General features: G+C 42.3%; 1 protein-coding gene across 3 annotated transcripts in view; it reads right to left on the bottom strand.

The window, feature by feature from the left end:
* Positions 1–25,679, bottom strand: part of LOC124303477 (synaptotagmin-7) — a 205,926-nt gene that overhangs the window by 148,533 nt on the left and 31,714 nt on the right. For all 3 annotated transcript variants that reach the window (XM_046760715.1, XM_046760714.1, XM_046760711.1), the window contains exon 2: positions 15,383–15,516. The gene's annotated coding sequence lies outside the window, so the exon portion shown is untranslated. The remainder of the gene's footprint in view (positions 1–15,382; positions 15,517–25,679) is intronic.

Raw genomic sequence — 25,679 nt, 5'->3', positions numbered from 1 at the left:
CCGATCTCTTCCGTTCGCTTCCCTCCCACCTTTCCCATCAGTTTTCACATCAGTCCGTACGACAAAGGGACGTCGACTCGTACAAGGAGCGATGCGGAACGTGACCGGTGTCCAAACCACCGAATATTTCGAGAAACGTGACGCGGGGTGGCAATTAGCTGATGAAATTCGTGCCCTATAACCCAGGCCATCTACCCACCTATAATTCAACACTACCCCCGAAGGCTGCATTGATAGACAGAGGCAGCCGTTAGCCTGCAGACGGCCACTTCCGGCGCTGCGGTTGCCCCGGTAGAATGAGCTGGTTCAACCAGTTTACCAAGTTCTGCGGTAGTTAATGCCAACTATTATCTAGAGCCGAGCCCCCGGCTCTGCAGAGCCTGGAGCGAGTTGCGAATTTACCAATTGCATCTATTCAATCGTGCGAGTTCGCGATAAGAGAAGTTTGCGAGTATCGATTCGTTGTGGCTGCAACTCCCGACCGGAAACTGCCGATTATTGCCACGACCGCGGCTCTTTACTACACCTGCAGCGAATTCTATGGCCTGCTCGAATTACCGGCGAAGAGTGATGTATTGTTTCGGCTATGATATCGCTGCTTCCTTCGATCGAAAATTCTTCTAGCCCCGCCCAAAATACAGGTATAATAAATCCCCATTCGAGGAGGAAAAATGCGAAGAGGATGTATTTTCTTCCCGTCGTATAAACACAGCTCGTCCCCCGCATGGATAGAACTGCAGGTGGAATTTGAGCGCGGATGGCACAGAGTCACCGTGCTTTATTAAAGCCGTTAATTCCATCGTTCGACATACTGCACTACTAGTTTGGTCACATCTGCTCCACGGTTCAACCGCAACGTTTGAAACCGCTGTGAATAATGGCTGAATGTTCCTTGAACTTGACCGAAGGACGGAGCTTCCGTGGAGGGAGAACTTTCCTGGTCAATACCGCGCCACGCGAATTGCGTAATGTTTTGCTACGAAATGTAACCACAAAGTTATCGTTTTCCATGACGCAACAATTTTACAAAATTAGTGTTATATATTTAAATGTAAAAACTTTGCCGCTGCAGATTTAATTTTCCTGGATCATCGTTTATTTTATTGGTAAAAATAAATATTTCCTTATACTTCAAGATACTCAATGACAAAATCATCGACTGATGAATGATTATAGGTTAAAATGGGTGAATTCATATTACCCCGTTGAAAAGTTATATTTACGTCTTCGAGAAATCATTTCACCCGACTTATATTGGATCGATCTACGCGTTCTGATCCTCAAAAATTGCACGTGCATACCTATATTATAATACGATTGATTTGACCAGACAAATTTAATTCAATAAACCCGAATATCACTTTTTCAGCTCTGAATTTCTAATCCATAATATGTGTAATAAATTTTCAACCTGGACATCCTGATTCCCCAATTGCGGAAATCGGCACTCCGATCGGATTCGCTATCGCTGCTAAATGAATTTATCGCGAGTTGAAATTCGCGAACCTTTCTTCAGAGCCGGGAGATAAACTTGCTCGAAACTTTTGGGATCGGGATTCCGCTGGGTAGCGAAGTCTCGTCAATTGGTTTTCAGGGACTGCAGGGTGGCGAAAAAGGCGACGTCCAGTCGTGTGACCGGGTGACCCTCTTGAATACAAAGAAGCGCCGGCCCCGCCTCGTCCGAGTCCCAAACTCAAGGAAGGGGGTAAGAAAAGGGGTGAAATACCGATCCGTCGGTTCGACGGGCAACTCACAAATGGCGAAGAGAAAAAGCTTCGCGATGCTAAAAATATTATCCGGGGAAATTGGAGTAAATTACCTGCGAGCATGGGAGAGGAAAACGGCGTCGGAAAAAATGCTTGGCCGTTATGCCGCACTCCAACCGATTGCCCTCGCCTCTTTGTGCGGTAATCACGGTCATTCCGCACAGCATATAAGACGAAATTGTACGGCGTGTATTGTCGTTCGTCGAGTCATTATTCAGGGAGAAACCTTCCAGTTCTCGTTCAAAGTCGCGATTTTCATGGTCATATTGCACGTCAGATCAACTTTATATCTTCGGCGAAGCGTTGCTCATTCTCTAGCTCCGGAGTATCGAACTGTTTGTGTTTACGCCAGACGGGCATTGTGTTATCAAACTGGCACAAAGATCTCCTTCTTCGCAAGCTCGTTTTTTATCTCGATCCGACTCCACGAAGACGAGATGAGCTAGCGATTCGACGTCGCTATTTTCGACAAGTCCAATCCGTTCAAATTCAACGGGTGAGTCTCGAACGAAAACTTGACAATGGCAATTGGCCAGCAGCCAGATACGTATTTATAGAAAATACGTGCAAGTAACAGTCATTCAATGTGACCTTGGTATCCTGGGGCACCGAAATGGTAATCACCCAGCATTGACGCCTTATCAAACTGGCATACGGTTAAACTGTCAGGTACGCAACGAACGGGGAATTTGCGATCGAATCACCTGCCGCAGTGCATCATGCCGATAATCATGAGATTCGTTTTGTTCGGGTGCCAAACGTGGCTGAAATGCGAAAATTCGGATTGACATTTGCGTTCGTTTAGTTGCATGTAAGTATATGTATAATTGCAGGCCGAGGATAACTATTTCGTAAATTGTATTCTATATTGTCGATACAGTTTAAAGTACTAATATTACCAAAGTTTTTCCCTTGCCTGCACCGGTGACTCGGCTTAATAATTCCTATGGCTCCATCGAATTATTGACTGGCTAAACTTTGACTCTCGTTAAAATATTCAATACCAGAGGCGTACTCAAATTAGTTCGGCTCTGACGTCGGGATCTGGGTCACGTTCAGGAAAAGCTTTCAAACTGTCTCTTCGGGTTAGCGCGAGAGTTGCAAAAGTCACGGTGAAAATGGGCGACGACGTCGCGGCGAAGAAACCCTGTTAGAGTAACAGATGCAAACAAGATCCTGCTGTTTAAATATACCCATTGAACCCCATTCAACTTTTCGCGAGAGAGTCTACGAGGAGATTCGCGGGGAAACTCGTTCTACCGTAAATATCGATGATGTTGGATCAATGTCGAGGGCCGGAATGTCAACGGTGTAACGTCGAGCTTGGAATCTCAACGCCTACTTGAGCTTGATCTGATCTTGAAGTACAATTTTATAAACTAACACAATGACGGGAACCATGCACACACAACTTTTCCGATATCGATGATACTCGGTTAATGTGCAATCTTAACCAACCTCAAGATTACTCTTCAACTTCAAAGGAATATCTTTGTATCCAACAGACGCTTGACGTTTCTCATTCGTTGTGGCAAAGATTCTGTTTGTCAAAAAATGAGAACTCGTTATCTTTTAACGCTTCGATTCCTTCCACTCTGAACAATTCGTGTAAACAATTTTTATTGTTTCAGCTGCTTTATTGCCAAGTCGAAAGGTTCGGCCTGCTACGATTCCTTATAATTCCCAAAGTCTTTACCTATCGCTCCTCAACACAATAATTAGCGAGGTGTTACTGATTAAAATTCTACACCCGGTTCTAGAAGCTCGGGGTGAAAAGGAGATTAATTTTGCTCGAATAAACGAGCTTCGAAAGCGTTTTAGATCCGTTAAATACACACGTGTAATTAAATTTGCCTCGTTCTATTCATCGGTTACACATGAGCATGGTATGATAAGATAAATGAATGTGAAGCAAGGAATATAGGAACAAATAAAAAAAACTGTAGGTGGATCGCGGACTCTGTGAAAAAAATTTTCCCCAAACATTGGCGCGCGTGAGGTTCAACACGTGTGAGCGCATTCATTGATCGGGAAAATACCGCGTAGCTTTGTAAGAAGCGATGCGTGTACTAGGAAAGATACAAAACGTCCCAGCCTTATTCAATGATGAGTGTTGGCAAAGATTAATCTATGCTGCCACTTCCCCAAGTAGCGATGCTTTTTCACGGTGCGTGAGAAACGCGTGTAGCATGCGGTACGATATTCAAACTGTGAGAAGCGTCTAGTGCAGGAAACAAGTTTGGAGCATATATCGGCATCTCTTACGAAAAGTAGCATGTTTCAAATTTCTTACGAGAACTAGCATATTTCGGCTATCCCCGAAAACTGTCATGTTTTGATTAGTGCAATAAGGATTTTCTGAAGATTTGTGCGGTATTGTGTAATCGAAATGCCTTTAATACGTCATTTGTATATTTTACAGTACACAGTCAAAGAATGATAAAGCGTTGCAAAACAGAAATATCATTCGTTTCAGTGCGACGAACATATTAGTTTTCACGGTAAAATCCGAATCATGCTAGTTTTCGCGGTAAAAATCCAAACATGGTAGTTTTCGTAAGAGGCATCGATATATAACATATATTTATATAGGTACCTACGTAAGTCAAGTGATCGTGAAAAATATGTGGGTCAGGGTTGGCTTTCGAGATCGTCTGAATTTCGATCAGGAAAATCTCGGTGCAGCCGCTCTCTTTTATATATTATACCTTATATGCACACATACACACATACGTAGAGAAAGAGAGAGAGACAGAGAGAGAGAGAGAGAGAACAGATATATATAGAGGTGACCCGTGAATCTTCGCTGTTCCGATCAAATTTTCCCCGCTTTTCCAATCCGACACAGCCAGTAGCTACGACGATATTTCTACTTCGATTTTACCCGCGGCTTTGTCCGCCCATCGAACGTCATTAACGCAACGGAATCTGCATGGCAGGGCGAGTTTGGAAGATTACAAATGGCGCTTTGAGTTCGGATTGTTGTCCGTAAAAAATTGTCCGTAAAGTGGTTGGAAAAAAGAGCATTCGACACTCGCGTCCTTTGGGATGATCGCCGCATTTCATCTCCCTTGACCTCCTATCTATTTCTGCGGGGAATGGCGATCCCGCGATTCGATTATATCTCACGTAAGGATTGATATGTTCGGAATGAAACGACGAGACCAGGAAATTGCGCCTCTCATTCAATTGCCCGAAGGGCTTTAAACCGAGCTCTTAGAAATCCGTTTATACCTTCACCAGCGCCCCTTCCATTTTTTGCCAAACTCACCCACAATATTGTCCCATGTACACTAATACTGTCACGAACAAGGAAAGTTGATTCATCAACTGTTAGGTATATTCGGCAGTCGATACCTCCGTCGGTTTGTAAAATATGCTGCGGGTATAGAAGTTCCTGGTGTTCTCTACGAAAGTTGTATCGTTAACGACACGCAACGTCCTATGAGACTAATAAATTATTCACAGTACACACGAGGTAGATAAACAGAAGAATAAAATTTGAACGAAACAGGGAAAATTGACTGGTCGCTGTTCCCTTTGTTTTAAAGAATCTTAGAGAGTATCTCTTGGATAAATAGATTATCATTTTCGCTTTTGACTTATGGATGACTCGACCGAATTTTTTCGAAATCCAACAATTTTAAGAATATAAGTTGTAAAACACGTTATCGACTGAAATCAAAATTCTAAGAATCGATTTATTCGGTTTCGAGATAACGTCAAGATCACGGGAACTCTAACCTTTTTAATTTTGGGGTGATTATCATGTCACGAATACACCGAATCGGAAAGTTAAAAAATTGGGGAAACTGATCGGCATTCGACGGATGGAATAAATAATGAGCAATTAAAGTGATGAATAAAATAAAACTCACGTGAGCCTGTCATGCTGCAAATGCTGACAGTCTAGAAATTTTTAGTCACACAATGAAAAGAAGGCGAGTCATGCTGAAAGGGGGCAAATATACGACGATAACACCGACGCCGTTGCAGCTTTGAATTATTCGCCGACCCACGAATGAATCAGAATTTCATTTTTTGCCCTTGGTAAGAAAATAGCGAATACACCAAGTCACGTCTCATTAAGAGTATGAATAAAGTACCAAAAGCGGGTCATTTTCATGATTTGGCATTATTTCTCATTGTTAGCTTCACCGAATAATACATTTTACAACTCCGACAGCGAGAATTTTAAATCTCGTCTTATAATATATTTATACGTGCATATCACGGATAAGAAATCAGGCACGTCCCTCTCGTTATTTATTGGCGACTTCGAAGTCAGATAATTTTAGATCACGTGCGAACATTTATTACGGTGAAAATGGCGCGATAAGAATTTTCACGAAAACTAATAAATATTTTCTCGGAGATTAATTTCATTCTCTGGCACGACTGTTGTATTGTTTCGAACAATGATTACGGGTTAAAAGATGAACGTGATAAAATAATTAGATTCATCTGTTTAGCTGGAACATTTCACTGTGACGTTTTTAGTTATTCATTTTTTTTTCCTTTGATCAATTTCGAAAACACATTTTCATATGCTCAGTAAAAGTTTTATCAATAAATAACATCCCTTTACGCAATGCTCGTTTTTTTTCTCTTTTTCATTATTTTTCTTTTACCATCGAAGTTCCGGGGTATGAAATTGCCGTCGGGATAGTAAACGACAGATAAAGCCAACCCCTGAAGGCATGTCGAATACGCGGACAAATCCATACTCGAAAATACTTTTCCCCTAACCGTTAGGCTCGATATATCTATATCTATACCTATGTATACATATGAGGCGTTCCACCTCAAACCGACCTACGTCTGAGCCTCACCATCGGCCGTTTTTTCAATTTTTATACATGGCGTAAAGCGTACAAAAAAAAGAAATGACCTTTTACCGAGTTCCAGTTTTTTTGGACCACACGTTTGATTTTTCACTGCTCCCGAAAACACGAAAACTCAATTTTCAAATGAATAGCCCCAATCATTTTTTTCGCTTTTCATGTATTTGTACGTTCTAGACCAAAAGCCCCAAAATTAAAAAAAATTAAGTACAATATTAATTTTTATATTTTAAAGCTATACATTATTCGATGTTTCTCGCCTCTGGACTAGTAATTTGTTTCGCCTGCAGCTTCTGAACCAAAAAATTGGGTTTCCGTGTTTTTGGGAGCAGTTAACATCAAATCCGTGGATCAAAAAATCTACAACTCGGTGAAAGATGTTTCTTGGTACACTCTGTGCCTTACTTAATGGTGAAAAAAATCTCTGATAGTGAGGGTCGGACGTAAGTCGGTTTGTTATGCAAAGCCTCATATGTGTATATGTGTACAGTATGTGCGCACTTTGACCAAAGATCACATTACTCCATTTTCGCAAAAGTTTCGCAAACTGAGTAATATTTCATAAATTTCTAGCCCTTCTGTTCATGGAAACTAAAACCCATGTTGAGATTGTGAATATCAAATATCGTGAACGCCAAATATTCCAAAGTGAATGAGTTTCTTGAACCCAATGGATGAGTGTGAAAAAAATTCAAGAGTAATAGAATTCGTAAGAAATGACAATCGTGTCATCAGATAAACTCTGGGAAATGTTTGACAGTTTGATTTAATTCCTAAACTCATCAATCGGTGTCGAATTGCTAATTCGATATGCAAATTTCATCGCGTCCAACCCCTTCCATTTAACGCTCAACCGGATTTGTGAGCAATATTTTTTCAACTGCAACGATCAAATAAATCGGTCGCAAAATTGTCGACCACTAATTACGCGAACCACAATACACGACAAACTAAACGTGAGTATACGCGCTACCCTGGTAAAATAGGTTACTGCGGGACGGATAGAAGGCAGAATTGCCGGAAGCTCTGAAAGCCCCGCGAAGCAAAATTGGCGAATTAAGCTGATCGGATTCGGCGGAAGAGGACAGCTGGAGTAGAGCCGTGGATGCAGAACGAACCTTGACAAATCCGGACTGTGACGCTGGCCGATAACCGAAGGGTAACTGCACAAGAAACTCGCATCCTTGTTTCACCGCGCACGTGATCATGCATCAATTTCATCTTGCGAAGGTCAAGCGGCCTCAAGTAGACCGGCTAATACGTGGAATATTTAAACCGATAAACAACCCGCAAGGCCCTTGGCCGAGCTGGTTTTCTATTAATAATATTTCCTTAGCGGACCGCGTTTTTCTGCATGATTAGCTGCACCCTCGATGATCGTTCATTCGTGTATATTAAGCCCGCACGCCCATATGATCGTTTGCCCTTTTCTCCGAGGGATGGCTGACTCGATTTGCGGCGTTGCCCGCCGTTATTATGCGAGCATATTAGGGTCATCCTTAAAGGTCATTATCGAATTTTGTCCCACTCACCGGGTGAAGTATCTCGAAGAGAACAACAAAGAATGTAGACGAAATCTCAGACACCGATCTCAATTCTTCATCTTACATCTCGAGGCCTTTAAATTTTCCAAGTCTCAATGAGTCTTTAATATTTTTTGCAGTAATTACCGCGGTTGATTTTTTTTTTTTTGCCCTTATTGACATGTTCGGAGGATGAATCAATCCAAGGCACGGCATACTTCAATACCCATAATTACAAATATTTGATGGAAGTTTTAGATATACAGAAAGAGAAAAAAAATCGACCGCGAAGTGCTAAAAATCGTATACGTATTATTTAAACGGGAGGAATTCGAAGGATGTGTCGCGGAACTTAGAATTGCGATTTGGCTATATTTTTTCTCATTCATTTCGAGGTATTTCGATCCATACAACCAACAGAATTTAATAATGACTGTGTTAAGGGTTACCCCAATGCACGTGCATACTATAATTAATGTAACACCAAGTAGAGGCAAACATAAGTGAGGACAAACGAGAGGCGATGAATGCCTGGCCCATTTTCCATGCGGTTTATAATATTATTACGACGCAAACCACGGAGCGTGAAAAACTCGTCTGCAGGATAATGGTTTATTTTTTCCGTCTTTTTTTTGTGAGTTCAAACAATTTAAGTGTGCTTTTATGTTTTTCTACTTTTTAAATTATGCTTGGGCCTTTCTCTTTCCATATTTTGAAGCGGGGTCATGTCTCTAGGGATTTTTCAAGGCTGTTGAGGCTGAACGTGCGCGGTCAGAAATAATATTTCTGTCCCAAAATTTCAGCTTCTCAGCCCTTCAGCTCTTGAGCCTTTCAGTCCGTGCACCACAAAAATACCTCAGCAACGTACTTATCCCGTATAATATTTCAAGGCTCAACCTTCATCAGCGGTTTTTAAGCTCATCAGGCTTTTACCTACCACATTTGTACCAGACAATGATACCTCGATTTCTGTTTCGTTTATTCGTGCTTATATTTTCGCGACCAGGTGGAAAACTTGCGGGTAATGTACCCTTAACTTTGTGGATCTATTCGGTGTACAATTTGAATTGAAGAGTGTCAAACCAAAAAATTATTGTGATAAAATAGTAACGAAACAAAGTGGGAGAACATGTTAAATATAGTGAAATTACTATTGTTTCCTGGCATGGAAAATACATTTGAAATCCGATAATGAATCGAAACTCAACGAGTCCGATTATAATTGGCAATGCTAGAGCAATTACATTAGTAAATTATTTTTATAATACGAAAAACATATCGCTGATCGTGTTACAGGGCAATTTATTATGCGAGAATAAATTGTTATCTACAAAACTGATACTGTGTATTTTTTTCTTTTTTTTTCAACACATTCTGACCGTTGCATCATTTCGCTCTGCGGTTTTTAAATGTTATTTTTCATTAGGTGGAAATTCATTAAATAAAATTCTATATATCCCATCGTTTTCAATTCATCTTTTTGAATCTTGATTTGAAAATTTGGTTCAATAGTCATTCTAACTTTTGCGCTAGCCTAGCTGTAGACCCGATGCATCTGCCGTCACCCATCAAAAGACCTCTAAAACGGGCGACAAGTCTTCTTTTGCGTATGGCTCGTTATCTATTTACCCGCTGATAACGACGTAGCACTTTGCGCGGGGATCGATATGCACATTTATCGATTACCTTAGACGAAACATTTCGTAAACGACAGTACAAGGCAAAGGCACGAGAATGTGGTTCGGTTCCGCAATGAAATATAACGATTTCAATTACCACAGATCTTTGATTTAAAAAGTTTTCGATGACTCACACTATGAATCTCCACTAAACTTGGTTCCCATACGAATATACATATTCCAAGACTCGTAGTGATTCCTTTATCACCAAAAGTCTCGCCATAAATTATGTCGAAGTTAAGCGATATTTCGTTTAACTCGAGCATATACCAGGCGATCGCGTGTCGAAAGCTCGACACACCGCGGGTCTCGTGCAAAGAATTTTTCATTCCTTCAACAGGCGGGATTGTTGTTATTACAATAATATACGCAGCTGCGTTCAGCCTCGCGGGTAAAAATAAAAAAAAAAAACAGACAAAAAACAAACAAATCACCCCATATTTTAAAGAAGGTGAAAATTCTTCCGGATTTCGCGTGTAATCCTGCAGGCAGGCGGTGCCTCGTCTGTAACTTAAACATCCCGTTAAATTTAACCGCGGGTATATTTTTCGGTAGAAGAACCCTCGAGGAACCCGCTTATACCTCATGTCTGCAATATATTACATTTTGGGTAGGCACCTATACGCCGTTCGGGCAGGCTGGGATGCGCTCCCGATTTTTAAGAGGAGATGGCAAGTCGCATCTCGTTTCGCAAATTTGACTCGCGGCGAATGGCGCGTCACGCGATCCGAAGGTGCCGTTGCGAATATTCGTTAAAATTACGGAAACAGTTGGCGAATGTTACAAATGCAACTCTTATCGAGCGACGTGTGTCGTAAGTCTTTGAGGAAGAGTGATACCAAGGTCCGTAGATGGACGACTCGGCGAAGGAAGGTCCTTCGAATGGTCGCAATTTTTGTCCCAAATTGCGCATAGTGTGCAGGTTTTACACTAGAGTCTGACAATGCGATCGCCATTTGTGTTTCTACCGAAAAAAACCTCACGCGAAGACCTTCCTCCGCCCAGTCGTCTACCTACGGACCTTGAGCGATGCAAAAATCGCTCGGTAAACATGCAGCTTTTGCTTTTGAAATCGATAAACAGAACTGCGCCAGATACACTGCACCAAAGAAAAAAGGGGGATCATAGATTGGCGAATCGTTGTAGGTATGGCAATTAAACCGTGGTGCACGTGCAAATTCTCGCACGGCATTATAACGATTACGTATTCCAGTGATGTGAGACCTTAAAATTTAACTTCAATTCCAACGGAACTCGATGCAAATGTTGGGTGCAGATCACTTGCAGCAGGTGAATAATAATTGCCTGCAGCTGCTAGATGGCGAAGCTTTTCTTCCGTCCGCATAGCATTTAACAATTCGATAATAAGAATAGTTTATACAGAGTTCGCATACATTGAACTTTGACATGTCTTTCACTCCTCGTATAACAATTTTTGTATACTCAAGTTGTAGAAAATTTTCTGTATCGGTGCATCGCTTGCATTCGTCCTCTTGTTCCGCAACAAAAAATTTCAATAATTTCTCCGTCGCCTGCTGGTCTCGGGGATGTTTTGGTTCAACGCACGCACACGAACAAGCTTTGCTGGTCCAATAATTACCTGGAGAAGTGACCGAGTAGATCCACGATAAGACCGCTGCAAAATAACCCGGGAACACCGTCTAACCCCGTGTTATACCGCGGGGATAATGGGCCCATGGTTTCGCCTGCAATCTATGCGAAATTGGCTGCAGCGTTATACCTTGTACCTAGGGTTTACATTTATGCGCAACGGTAAAAGTAATTCGCAAAATTGAGTAAACTCCTCAAACGTTCGTCAATAATTAGCTAATCTGGTCAAATGATTGTTGACATTTTTTTTCAATTATTTTACAAGATTCGGTGCGAAGGGTCCATGATCCGAACTCTGACCTTTTAAAATTTTGAACGCCGTTCCGCGACGCCGGCGCATGAAAAACGTGTTCCTGTTAAAAGTTTCTCTAGACTTCATGCGACAAGAGAACGTGAGAGGATTGCGAATCGTTTTTGCGCCTGTTCGCAATTTTCAAAATCTTACACAAGCGGCGCGGACGGCTTTGAAATGAAAAAATGTGATTAATTCAACTCTGCTGAGAATTCGTGATATCTTTTAAAGAATTACGCGACGCGAACACGACGCTCGCATAGAAATTTTCCAGACAAGAATGTACATCACAGTATACACGCCAAACAGATCGATCAAAAGACGGCTGTGGAATTACTCGAGCATTTCATATAATTCTGCCGTTGGAACGGTAACTTGTTTAGAGGCGAAAATTTGTAAGACAAAAAAAAAAAAAATTGCCAGCTTGCAACGGCAAATCACAACGTTTTCAAGAAAAACTGTAAAGTTAGCAGTGATATAATTCTATTGCGGGTTTAATGAACGCGATGCGGAATTGTGAGACTGCAGAAATAATAATTTCGCCACCACTGCACTTGTGCTAGTTCGCTAAGCAGTTACAGCGAATCGCTTATATACAGTTCACCTCAAGTTCCTTCATTCCGTTGGCGGTAGTTGGGGGTTTATTCTCGGCGGAGAACTATGAGGAGGGATATCCACCGACGGGGAACTTCTTTTCACCCTGAAACTATTTCACGACGTGTGCGCATCTGAGAAATTGCTATGCCAGGAATTAAACTGGGATCTAGGTACAAGGACGTTCGTGCAGCTTGCACTCGAGCTTCCGGCGAATCGCACCAAAATTCAGAGATATCCGCGTATCGCTATGGAAGTGCAGCTTACATTTAGATTTTCTACACAGCAATTGATAGAAGGCGTTGCAAATATTTCTGATACGAAGAAAAAATAAATCACGCCAATTTCGTTATTTCCAGTCAAGTTCCCGGCGGTGAAAAAATACTCGGGGTAAAAGGTGCCTCGGCAAAACCGATGAATCTGCAGTATCCGGAGTTTGCGATTCAGTTGGACTTAGGCAAGGGCGTGACGACACCTCGGGGACCGAGGGACGACGACGACGACGTCCAACTCTATGGGTTCGAAAAACTTCGACACTCCTCGCCCCATCGCACCCTGGAGGGTGTTTTGTTTGTGATTAGGTCTGGAAGCCTGGAATTTCTCCAACGATGTAGAAGACAATGCCGAAACCTCCCCTCATGAAAAATTTCTCACGGATATCTCTGAAAGTTTGCCGTTTAAGGGCTTTCTCATGCTCCAAAACTCGTGAGAAGGGATAACAAAAGCTTACGGTTTTTTCCTTCTTTTCATTTTACATAACCTTTTACAATATTGCCGAACCGGAATGTATAAGAATTATCGAGGAATAAAAAAAGATGTCAAACTAGTTCAAATGAACGAAACTTCGTCGGTGAAAATTTAAATTCGGACGAATGTTGAAAAAGAATCGTAAGCTAACTGATCGATTTAAAAATTCTAGCATTTAGTTTTATATGATTTCCTGTCCTTCGGTTATTCTGATTACGGAAGCAGAGGTCTGATTGTGAACCTAGGTTTAACATGTCGTTGAAATCGAGGTTGAAATGTAGATGTGTGATGACGTGGCGAATACGATTGATCGATTTATGATACTCCTGAAAATAATATTTCCAGAGCGCCAACTCGAATGGAAAAGTGACAGTGTTTAAAGTTGGAGTGATATACAACGCCGAATATAAATATAAGTTATAATTTTTTCTTCAATGCAGGCGGCTGGCACAATCGAATAAAGAATGGCCGCATGGTTTGTTTCTCACAACTATAACAAATTTTTTTCGGGAAAGAGGAGTTGTAGAACTTATTATCACCACTGTGAACCGGACATACTTATTTTACCTCTTTCACAACCTTCGCAGACAATATTGCACGGATAAAAACAAGAGCTCATTCATATATTAGGGTGTTTCAGAAAAAAATAATTTGCTATTTTCCATTACGGCACCCTCTAAAAATTTTTGTTCAGGTTGAAAGAAAGATTCTGTCGAAAGATGAGCGCTTTACGTTGCGTGGAAGATGGCGCTCAGTGATTTTCCACCTATTTAAATTTTTTTTAATATATAATATGTGAGTACAGAAGCTGCAGATTCAGGAAAACTTGTGTACGATGTCACACCCTCGATGTTATTTTGTTATCCACTAGTTATTTTTGATTTCCTTTCAATTTATCATTCAATACATTTATATTTTCTATTTTTTATTTCGAGTCTCCGCATGCATTGCATGCATACGGCTCTCTTTTTACCTTTTTACTACTGCGGGAAATTAAAACCGTAAGCTATCAATAAACTTACTGTTTAGATAATATTTTCGGGACAATCCTTACCCAAACAGACTCGTATATACAAACACAGCACGGAAAATCCTACCCGCACGTGTGGAAAAGGCGGGATAGTTCATGATAAATTCTCATGCTAGACAAATCAAAAGACTCAAAATTTTATCGGGACCTCCTTATTGACCCAGCATCCCGTAAGGATACTGGGAACCAGTCAGGAAGTGGTTTAGACAACAGCACGCAAATCTTTAAGGAGAATCGTCAATTCATTTTTCAACAGGTCGTTAGAGTCAGATTAGAATCGTCAAAGAGTCGTCATTCAGTCTTTAACAAGAAATCATTATCTCGGTCTTACAATTAGATAATCCAATCACATCAAGCGCTGAGTAAATTCCGTGTTCTTTTACTTTCGTATAAACTTTTTTCTACCATTATATATAACTAAAACCATTTTGACCATCTTCATAAACCTAAATTGAATAAACGAATAGTAGTGTTTCAAAACTTATATCTCAGTTAATACCGTATCCAGTCCTCGCCGAGCACGCAGAGCCGCCCCACAGAGCCCCAATCAACGGTTAACAACAAAAGGTAGGTGATCATTTTTATATCAAACCCAGTTCAATTAAGAAGGAAAACGGTGTAAAAATTCCAATAATTCATATCCGGGAAAATTAGTCTGAACTAAGCGTTATATTGATCGAGTAGTTTGGTCATCAGCCAACCCAGCCCGTAACAATGAATACTTCCACCAAACGTGGAGAAGTTCGCGTTCCGTTAATTTTACTCGATAGATATGAGAAAAAATAAACTTGATGCAATAGGCTGCTGTTTTATCTTTAAAAACTCTCGACGCAATTTCAAGGCAATTCGTTCGCCTTAACTTTCAGTGCTCGCCGCGTTGCAATAATTAGATATGCAGACCAAATCTCCGATTCATATACATACCTTTTAACTAAACCATTTAAGTGCGTACTTTTCGAGCCCAATGTCGTTTGCAATTAATAATCAGCGAACGGACTTGTGTAATTTAACGATATGCAAGCGTAGGTCCGTAATAGAGCCGTATAACGTTAGGTAGTAAATATGTTTCAAACACATGCTGTCACTGAGCACATGGAAATGCAAATAGTTCGAAAGGCTGGAAAATCTAGGTCGGCCTATTTTTCTCTCGTAAACTTTTCACCTATATTATTTTAATTTTAAACTTTGTTTTGCTTTGTTTTTCTTCCTCCCAAGCGAACTTGACGAGAAAATCGATTCTCTCGGATCGTGCGTAGCTTTCCAATCCCTACTGTTATACTTGGTATTGCAACTCACCTAGATTTTTCAAGCGATGTTGAAATAATAATTCAAGCCCGCATCTGGTGATGCGGCGAAGTAGTTAGAACGGCTGTCATCTGCTCTGGTGAAAACTGCCTACTGAGTGGCTGAAGGGTTATCGAAAACATCACCTGTTGACAAAACGAACAACAATTTCCACATTACCATGAATAATCCAGCCCACAAAATACATCCGTTAAAATGAATATAAATTTTCGGTTCAAACGAGCAATCGTTTAGGTATAACGTGTAAGGTAGGTGATATTTCAGCACGATTAACGATCACTTAGCGTGAGGTATTATTTCAGATCTTATATCCACTCGATCCGACGTTTATTACACGACGGTATAGAATGTACAACAAAAGACGAACAATCCGACAAACGAATTTGATTATCGCGTCCTCTTTGCTGCCGACGACGCGACGTAACGATTTCATCGCTCCAGGCAAGCCAGAGTATCTCTGTTTGGTCAATTACCACTAAATCAGAGAGATAGGACCCGGGGAAATTTGGTACGTAGGTACATACATACATACAAGCGATCACGAGTCGGACAGACTCCGCCATTACTGACCATGAGCCGAAATTTCGTGACTCGAAACTCGAAGTAGCAAAAAATTCGGCCTTGCGGAATTTCGGTTTCCTGCAATTAATTCGTGCCGGAGATCCATCGAGTTACGAGAATCATTGTCACGGGTGCAAATCCTGCAGGAATCAGCAATGATACCAACTTATCAGGACACGGGATCCCCGATCAGGCACTATAAGCTCAACAACGTTTCCAACACGAGTCCGCCTACGCCTAACACGTGCGGATGCGATTAACTGCTCTACGGTAGAGCGTACCAACGTCCAATCGTACCTTCACCGATTTGAATTGCAAATTGAACGCCGCGTCCGGCGGGCGGAACGACGAGCTGCGGACTTTTCTATCCTTCCGGATTCCGTCAAAGCTACGGACAAGCTTGCAGACCGGTCGAAAGATTCGCACCTTGCCGAGGTGCGGTAGGTTTAGCGACAGTGAGCTTCGATTTCTCGCGGGTGATGAGAATGCTACACAGCAAACCCGCAAGAAAACGTTGCCAGAGTTGCGCGATGCGATCGAACCCGTTCCGATAATTACAGAGCATTTTACGAGCCCCTCGCTCGATGTTTCATGTCGATTCAATTTTAAAAAACAACTAGCGGTACGGCTGATGCAAGTTTTGGTTGCAATCTGATGGAACGATATGTAATTCATGATTGCTGTTTATTTTGTTCTATATCAGATTAAAAATTAATGAAATTATATAATTCTGTGATAATAAATTGGATATAACTGATTCGTGCATGTTCGAATACCCGTGCAACTAGTTTAATTTTATTAGTAAGTTTGTGGCAAAAAAAAAAGAACAAGTGATGGTTGGCAAGACTTATCGCTAAATATTGTGAGCCTGAATGAATACCCTAAATTAAACCCAGTCCCAAATGACTTGGTCCAGACAAATTTGTTTAGAAAACACGGATATAGCGGTATCTAGGTGTCGGACCACAATCCTTGCCCCGAGGTTATTTCAAGATACCGTCAGTTAGAAACTTTCTCTGCGGCTTCCTCGCAAACATCACAAACATGTAAATCGCTCGACACACAACAAACTACTTACTGAACCTTCTAACTATGACATGACGCGCGAGCGGCTCGCTGTTGCGACAACTTAAGTGGATCTAAGTGCCGGAGGAAATAAACTTTAAGACTTATTGTTAGCGTAAACCAGTTGAATAAGAAATTTTGCAGTTATGAAAACTGTTTTAAACGTAGTATACGTATAGGTAGGTATGCGTGAGTCGGACTTTCACATTGAAATAAAAGACATAATGACAATAATAATATAGTACATCGGAATACATAATAATGATAATAAATGGAAATAATAATTACAAAATTTCAAACACAACTAAAAACGCAACGTTACTAAAATTGAACTATGCATATTTGCACAAACGTTAAATGCGAACTCCAGTCACACTTTCCGTAATAATACGACTGTAAGAGTCGTCCCAAGTTTGTAATGCGAGAAACGGCTTGCAGTATCTGCAATTCAGCCCAGACCAGGGCAACCCTGTCCACCCAGCCGCAGCTGGCAGTGACAACTTAGGAAATAATGGGGCGGTGCGCTAATCCTTAATAACTGGAGAGAAACAAATACGAAAAGGAGCAGGAGTTTTGAGTCCGCAGGTAATTCATCGAACGTTGCGGCAGGTGTGTGAACGGAAAATTCATGAATTCGCAACTCGTGACTGCTTGAAGCTGACGTAGCAGAAATCCCACAGCAAATATGTTTAATGAAACATGGCAGCTGAATAACCACTGAGAATGATGCTGTGTGGGATGTACCATTAATAATCACTGACCTGCCCAAGTATAGAGGTAGAGAATTGTAATCGATACTCTACGAGTTGTTGGAAAATGGATTAGAAAACATCACCAAAAGCATAGCCAACGACCAAATGTTTTTCTTGAAAAAAAAAAGAAAAAAGAATAATAATACAAGGTCATAGAAATAAGAAACAGTATCTCTCGTAACTGCTTCTCGAACCTCGACTTCAACCGCTAAACCAAAGCCGATGATCATACCGCACCCTGAGCTGTATCAAAGTTGTATTAGCTGTCTGAGCTTATACCCGTGGCCAACGGAGATTGATTCGCGGAACCCTCGCCTTACGGAGGTGTAATAAATTTACTCTGAAACGCTGAACCCATTAACCGACCATTTCACGTAAATAGACGTCGGTTGGTCATCGTTGTCCAAAGTAATCACCGAGTGAACTAATGATCAAGTCCGAATCATTGCTTATATTCCGATTCCGGAAGAGCTTGCAGCTGCAGGAGGAAACGAGGATAATGCTTTCCCCAACGAAGTTGGGGCGACGATTCGTGAGGTGCATCCAGCGACGAGTAATTACTCTTGTGGCCGGGTATCCGATAGTCGGTACCCGTTCTGAATAGCACCTATCAATTGGAGACCCAGTGATATTTTTCCAGACGGTTTTGGAACGACGTTGACGCCAAATTTCGCTGATTTCGAGAGTACGGCAGGCACTCGGTAATTAGTTTATCCGCCGAGTGGTCCTGCGGTCGACTCTGAATACCCCTTCAAGTGTCACCCAGTCGGCTTTGATCTCGTTACATTTCTGACGACAGCCGTACGATGACGGATGATTGGTTGGTCTTCTGCAGTCGAAACGGTTTCGTCGAGCTCGTTAGTTCGAAGCTCGTTTTGATCTTTCAACACGCGTAATTGCGCTTCGGTATCTATCGATCAAACGCCGCGGCGAACGGTCGAAAAAAGAATATCCCTTACTCATACATGCCTTTGAAAGTTTCTCGTGCTTAACTAACATCTTGCTTCGCAACCGTGGTCAAATGGATATTAAGCGCTCCATGTACTGACCCCATTATCGGGGGACGTGCGTGTTGTTGCAGAAGCTTCCGGACGCGGTTGCAATTTTCACGGCAGCCATTTCTGACCGAGAAGTTGAACTAGATCCAATTACTAAGTGTAGTACACAATGGCGCGTGGTGAATGCTTCGTGACTCAAGCTACCGGTCAATACATCTAGAAACCCAAACGCATCGATAAACAGAAAATTTCAATGCTCTCGCAGATCTTCACCGCCTAACGCGCCGCTAAACTCTCCACAGTATTGTTCCGAAGCTGGCTAACGTGTATTTGACTCGAACTACTTAAAGCAGCCGAATGGAGCTCCAACAGGACGGTAACGAGGTCGACGCATACGGAACGCTGATGCACAACAGTGAGGCTCGAATGGTAGCAGGATAAACACGCGGAGAAATTCGGATCCTTGGAGTTGACAATGCAGGAGAGACCTGGAATCCTCTGGGTCGTTCTCCGGTAACTTTAGACTTTCCTCGTTCTTTCTACTCGTCGGCGTTGGTCGGCGCAATCTCGTGTCTATGGCGGATCAGATCGTGCACAACACAACGCTTTGGAATGCGATAGCCAACCGCGCTGCATCGGGGATGAAATCGCGACTGGATTCCGCGCGAGGGTCCTTCGAGGCATTCCGGAAGCTTGGGCCGTAATTATCCTCCAACACCGTAAGGGCTATAAGATTGGCGTGGGACAATAGGAGGGATTCAGCGCTCTATTTTCCGGTACTACTTTCGTACTCGAACTCCTCCTACATGGGCTGCATGGCTCTGTGTACGTGCGCATCCTTCCACTCCACCCGTATCGACACTCCTGCAGAGCACAAAATCCCTCGGGACACTTTTATACCGTCGCGTCGATGCGAGAGGGGTGTGAATTGAAATAAGACGACCTAGCTGGATAGTTTCCCTTCGACGAGTCCTCGAATGGAACGATGCCAATGTTTGAATTCAGCCGGAAGTATTACGCCATGTTTATTTAGTCTCGAACTGCGGGGTAATAACGTCTTGCTCTTTCATTTCACGTGATATTCTGCAAGGCCGGAACTTGGCTATTCGGTAAGTCGGAGCAATTTGTGTCTGGGAACCGTATAAGTCGTGTGAAAGAAAGTATTTATCATACTTTCCGCATGCTGCAAGATGAAACGTGTATAATAACAGAGCGAAGCGAGGTTGTTTGAAGAAGAATCGGCATTAATTATATCGTCCATCTGTTTCGTAACTTCCACAAAGTTTTACGTTATTTAAGGTGCTTTCCTTTTATCTTCGCCCCATGCGAAGCTGCGAGCCTATCATAATTATACAGTGTATACCTTTACTTCGTAGATGTTTATTCATTCCCAAGCGATAATGGGAAAGTTTATCTGTTCCCCTTCCCCGCCGCACGTCCCAGTCACTCTGGTAAATCCCAATTTGAAGGGAATGGATTTTACGATTCACCCGGGCTGAAGCCCGCAATCATTATTCATGAGATACGCCGAGGCAATATTCATTTTGTTTCGTTATAATCCAATCTTGAGCTATTATAATTGGCGCAACCCTGATCGAATCGTTTCGCAGATTTTTATACCAAGTCGATAACATCGTCGATCAAGCCTCGGGACGAATCGAATCCCGCGATAATTAACCGACCGCACGATTCCTGTTCAAGAAGTCTCACGTAACGCGAGATAATTATATCCTGCGTGTATCGACGATAGCAGCAGCCGCCTGCATCGGATTGCTCTGGAATTAGAGATCATTCTTCAGACCAATCCTTCCCTTCATTCGCACGGCGTTCCAACATCTCGTTTGTTTGCTTCCCGTGTTTCGTTTAGATTCCACACTGGTCATTATACACCTCGTTCAAGTCAGCGAGTGTTCCGGATCAGTTTATCTCGCTCTGCAATAATTATAACCCCCACCCACGATAAGGTTTAACCACCGACCCACACCTTGCGCACTATAACCGCAGGATCAGGGACGCTCTCGTGTCACGAGCTTTCTCTTTCCGATCTCGCCACCTCTCTCTTTTTATAGGAATTCCGAATCCGAATTTGATCCCGCAGCTTGACCCCGAAATTCCAGGTCCTCCTTATCGTCACGCATCATTCGAATAACCCGACCTAATCCCATCACTCGGTATCGTTCGCAAGCACCACTCTGTGCACCCCGAGCAGTGATGCTGCCGGATAATCACTCCCCGGTTACTCGGATAAGGACTATCTGCACTGAAATCCTTCCTACTTCACCACAGCTTTAATTTCTGAAGCAGCCTCTTTGTTTCGACGAAGGGCAATGAAGCACTTGCTAATTAACCGTGCAGCATCGTTGAATTACCACTTCAATTCTTGCACCAGGTACAACTTTGACTTTGAAAAAACTGCGCAATTACACTTTAACGATGTACAGATTAGGAGTAAGATATTCAATGGACTGGGAATAATGATTTTGTTGGCTGGTGCAGGTGAGACGAGGAAAATTGTCGGAAATCACTGTAGAGAACCGTGTGCGAATTAATCAGCTTTTCGTATTTTCAATAGCTACGTGAAGCTCAATTTCGTGGGGTAGAAAACTTTTCGAGTGTTGCTCCGTGAAACAAGTTTCGGGCACGTACCGCTACTTTTCAAATATGGAACATTCTAGTTATTTTCAATACGTTGTTACGATTTAGTGCCTACCATATGTTTGTCGAACGAAACTGTGCCACATGAAGCTGACGATGATCGTGATCCGCATTCAGGGCACGTTACTGCCTACAACGTTGCACGCTCGCGTCAATTGGCTTTCAGATAAGCAAATAATTGGAATTTCAAAATTAGAGTAAATTGGTTGATTTTTCTCGACGCAGAAGTTACAGGTTAAATCGTCGATGAACGACGAAATGTCGAATGACAAAAATTCTCTCAATTACGTACCTGTCACTTTTCATATCCAGTTTTCGCCACTCTGATACCTAATCTTTGTGCCTATCTTCAAGCGTTACAATAAACCAGAACTCTCATTTTGAACCCCAAAAAGCGAATCACCCGTCAGTGAAAAAGCTCTATCGAATTTACATTAAATACTATACATTCAATGGTCATAGGCTGGCCATCAGAAGCAAAACCGCAAGATAAGAAGGGTCATTTTAGCAATATCCGCGTGCGTTGTAAGAACGGAGTTGATCGTCGGGGCGAGAGGTACAAAAACTCAAGGTCCTGAAAGCAGGATCACTAGCCACCCTTCTTAAGATCAGTATATACGTAACCTACGGCAACGAAGTTATGGCTCAAAACGTTTCCAGTGTTCGCGACAAAAAATTTTTAAGAAGAAATAAACGAGGCCGAGAATAACGACGGACGTACCTTCACCCTCGCGGCGGCAAATCTCGGGGTCTCAGGGCACGTAAACCAACCACATTGGCGGGTACACATAGTCCTGCTGAATAGTAGATATACCCATTCTGTGTAAGCATAAAAGTACACAGAATATCGAGTGAGCATCTGATGCACGTGTACGTATTCCGTACATGTACGTAAGTGTATACCATATACATGTATGTGTAATGTGTATATATAGGTAGACGCAGCCAATGTCAATGTACCGGCTATTATAAAAATGTTCTCCCAGCACGCCACCGCCGGTATGGCGAACTAATTTCAGGCTCAGCTGGAGGTTGGGTAAATTGCGAAACCAATCAGGAATGAAATGCCATTATTTTCTTTAATCATACGTACTATGATACCGGTCCCGTATCGCTACGCCCTGCGCGACAAGTGCCGGCCCCGTTCCTCTATCGATTCATCTCTGCAGTTACACTGTGTCATCCCAACTACACGCGGCTCTCTGTCTATCTCGGATACGCTCTCTCGACACGAAACGTTGCCGGTACCTGCGATATTGCTCAATTTTGTCTCGCCACTCGACTGCGGTTGGGAGCGTCGACTACGGACTGAAATATGCAAATATTATGTGCCGTGGTTACGTGCTACCGTTTTTCATGCTCATCCGTTAAAATCTAATCACATTCCGCGGCTTCGGTCTAAACAAGAGATTGAAGAGAAGAGAAACAAGGTTGACGTGATCGGCACCGTATTTTTATTAGTTCCCAATTTCAGCTGTTCGACGGAGAAACTTTCGATTTTTACATACTATATAAGTAATACCGTGTCGGTAAGGACGAGTTGATGAAACAGTCCTAATGTCCTATACGCAAAGAATATAAATCCGTGATTATTCGGAAGCAATCCGGATTTTCCTCGACGGCAAAGCCCCATTCATCCGAGGATTAGCATAAGCAGGTAAGCAATGGGTCAGAATGAAATTGGAGGAGACGAAATGGGCGGAATCGAGGAATAACGTGATCTGGTATGAAAGGGTAGAGAACGCGACTGCGAAGGAAGGCTGAAGAAGCCGGCCCGACGGAGAGAAATCGTCAACGGTCTTTCTCGACAGACGTCGAGATCTCCGCATCCCGCGGGACGTTAAAAGCTAGGAGAGTCGGTCAGCTTGGAACGCAACGACGCTGCGCGTCGTCCTCCAGAGTTTGTCAATTTGTTTGCCATTCGCAATCTCTCAAGTCCGCAAATACGTCCTACCGCATACCTGCAGGTCTGCTCAACCCGAGTAGAAGCGGAACAGATAGAGGAAAGAGTTGACGGCAGATGTCATCGACTGGGACTGATTTTTCAGTGGCGGAATGATCGGCAGTTGATGAACGGCTATTAGAAATAAAAATTCACCGTATTCGGTAACAGGAGCATCGAATTCATGGCTGGCGTTTCTATGATAATTTAAAAACTCGATACATGTTTCGATATTGCGTTAACAGACCGTCATTCGAATGTGTAGGTATAGAAGAGAGAGAAAAAGAAAAATTGATAACCCAATCAACTCGCGCCCTGTCATTAGTGTAATTAATAACTGCGCTAACTTTCGTCGTAGATAATTACTCGTCCACATTGCAATTCGATTACAACCGTTACAGATAATTTATATTTCGTTGTAATCACCATCCAAGGGCTGGGAGTCCTTTTTAGTCCCGTCATTAGTAAGACAAGTCTGGCTTTTTCACTTTTATTAGAGCAAATTTCGCTCAACGTTCAATCAGCCTCCACCATGTCCAACGCCTAAGTTTTTGATTCTTTCTTTTTTTTTTTTTGGTCGTCTTTCGAAAGGGCTGAACAAACCGCAAATTATTTTTTACCGAGAACGTGTGATGTTTTTACAACAAACGCATTGTTTTGCCGAACGAAATAGCTGATCCAGCATCCGCGGAAACTCATATGGATTCTCGCGATACGTCCATTATTCATAAGTCAGGGTGGACGCATCGGTGCCAAGGGGGTTCAACCGCCTGACTGCCACAAGAGTAATTTACCGTATATTTTCGTTGCAAAATTACACGGTTAGAACAAGGGAGATTGCGACTGACTTTGGTTCCCCTTCGGACCAGGTGAAACGAAAAATATTGTTTCAATTCGACATTTTACCTCTCTCTTCTCCCTACCATTTTTCTTCAGATCCAGCCGCCGATCTCTCTGGGACACAGATAGTCACAGACCATAAAAACGAAGGACTTATGAAGAACCCAGAGAAGAGATTTAACAGGAGAATGATACGCGATCGAGAGAATAAATTCAACGACATAAAACCAAAAGACAGGATTCATACGTATTGTGCGCGTGTGTGTACATATACATACAAGATATACATACACGTGAATTCACCGATCTAGAGACAAGCTCTTTCCGAAGAATCGCTGTACAATGGACACGTTAAACCCACGCCGAAGAATCTCATGATAAAAATCACCTGGATTAAATCCCCGCGATTGCTCGTTCAGTTCAGATAATGCAGTCTACCTACGAGCTAAGTCGATTACCTGCAGACCTAAGATTGCTGCCTTGCTTGTCCGATCGTTGTTTGATGGTATTTTTATGGGATAAACGTGAAATCCTGTTTTGGCTGCAGGGGACGACAATATTCTCCGCGTCGAATGTCAATATTTTTCGACACGATCCTCCCTCTTTCTTCTCATACTCGTTACCGTTTACAGCAAATGTTGCCCGTAAGTGTTGACGGGAATTTGAGCTTCCGATGAAACGGTTTCACCGCTAATTTTCAAAATAGTCGAGATAAAATGACTCAGGTCAAATGTGAAAAATAATCTCGGACCGATTGCTTGAGTGCAGGCGATCATTTTCCAGAGATATTCCCGGCGGGCTAGGCAGACTCCTGAGGGTGCTGAATAACCACGACACGCACTGATACGCGCAAGCATTCGTCGGCCAAGAGTAACGGTTTCAATTTTTCAATGTGCAGCCTGTATCACCTTACCCTACTTTACGCCACGGAAACACTTATCTCACATCCGGTTTCGACCTGTTATTCTACGGACTTTGACTCGTCAGGTATCGTCATGTATAATGAAACACGACAAAACTTTATTTCGTGACTTGACGATTAGGTGTATAAAACAGCAGCGGCCAAACAGAAAGCCGTTAATTATTATTACCGCATCTCAACGTTCGTTAAAACAATTATCTTGGTAATATGAATTTCAGTGATAAGCTTTCGAAATCACAATGTAACGCAATTTAGCAAAATTTCAGAACACTATCAATCTTTGGAGTTAAGAGATTGAAAAGCTGCCACGAGCAGAGTTGAATTCGATTAATCTATCCTTTAAGACACATCGCAAAAGCTTTAATACTCGGACCACTTTTTTCACCAAGCATTCCGACTTTGTCGATCTTCTAGATATTGTGCATGGTCGGATTGAACGAAAAAAAAATCGTTTCCATCTATATCTTTTACTTGTCTTTCTTTCGTTCTTTTTTCGATCACACGACGTTGATGTCTCATTGTCAGCGTGCTGAACTTTCACTTGCAGAACAAT

Source organism: Neodiprion virginianus, chromosome 4, assembly GCF_021901495.1.
Source record: "Neodiprion virginianus isolate iyNeoVirg1 chromosome 4, iyNeoVirg1.1, whole genome shotgun sequence".
Taxonomy (NCBI): Eukaryota; Metazoa; Arthropoda; class Insecta; order Hymenoptera; family Diprionidae; genus Neodiprion; species Neodiprion virginianus.
This window is presented reverse-complemented; position numbering and strand designations above follow the sequence as displayed.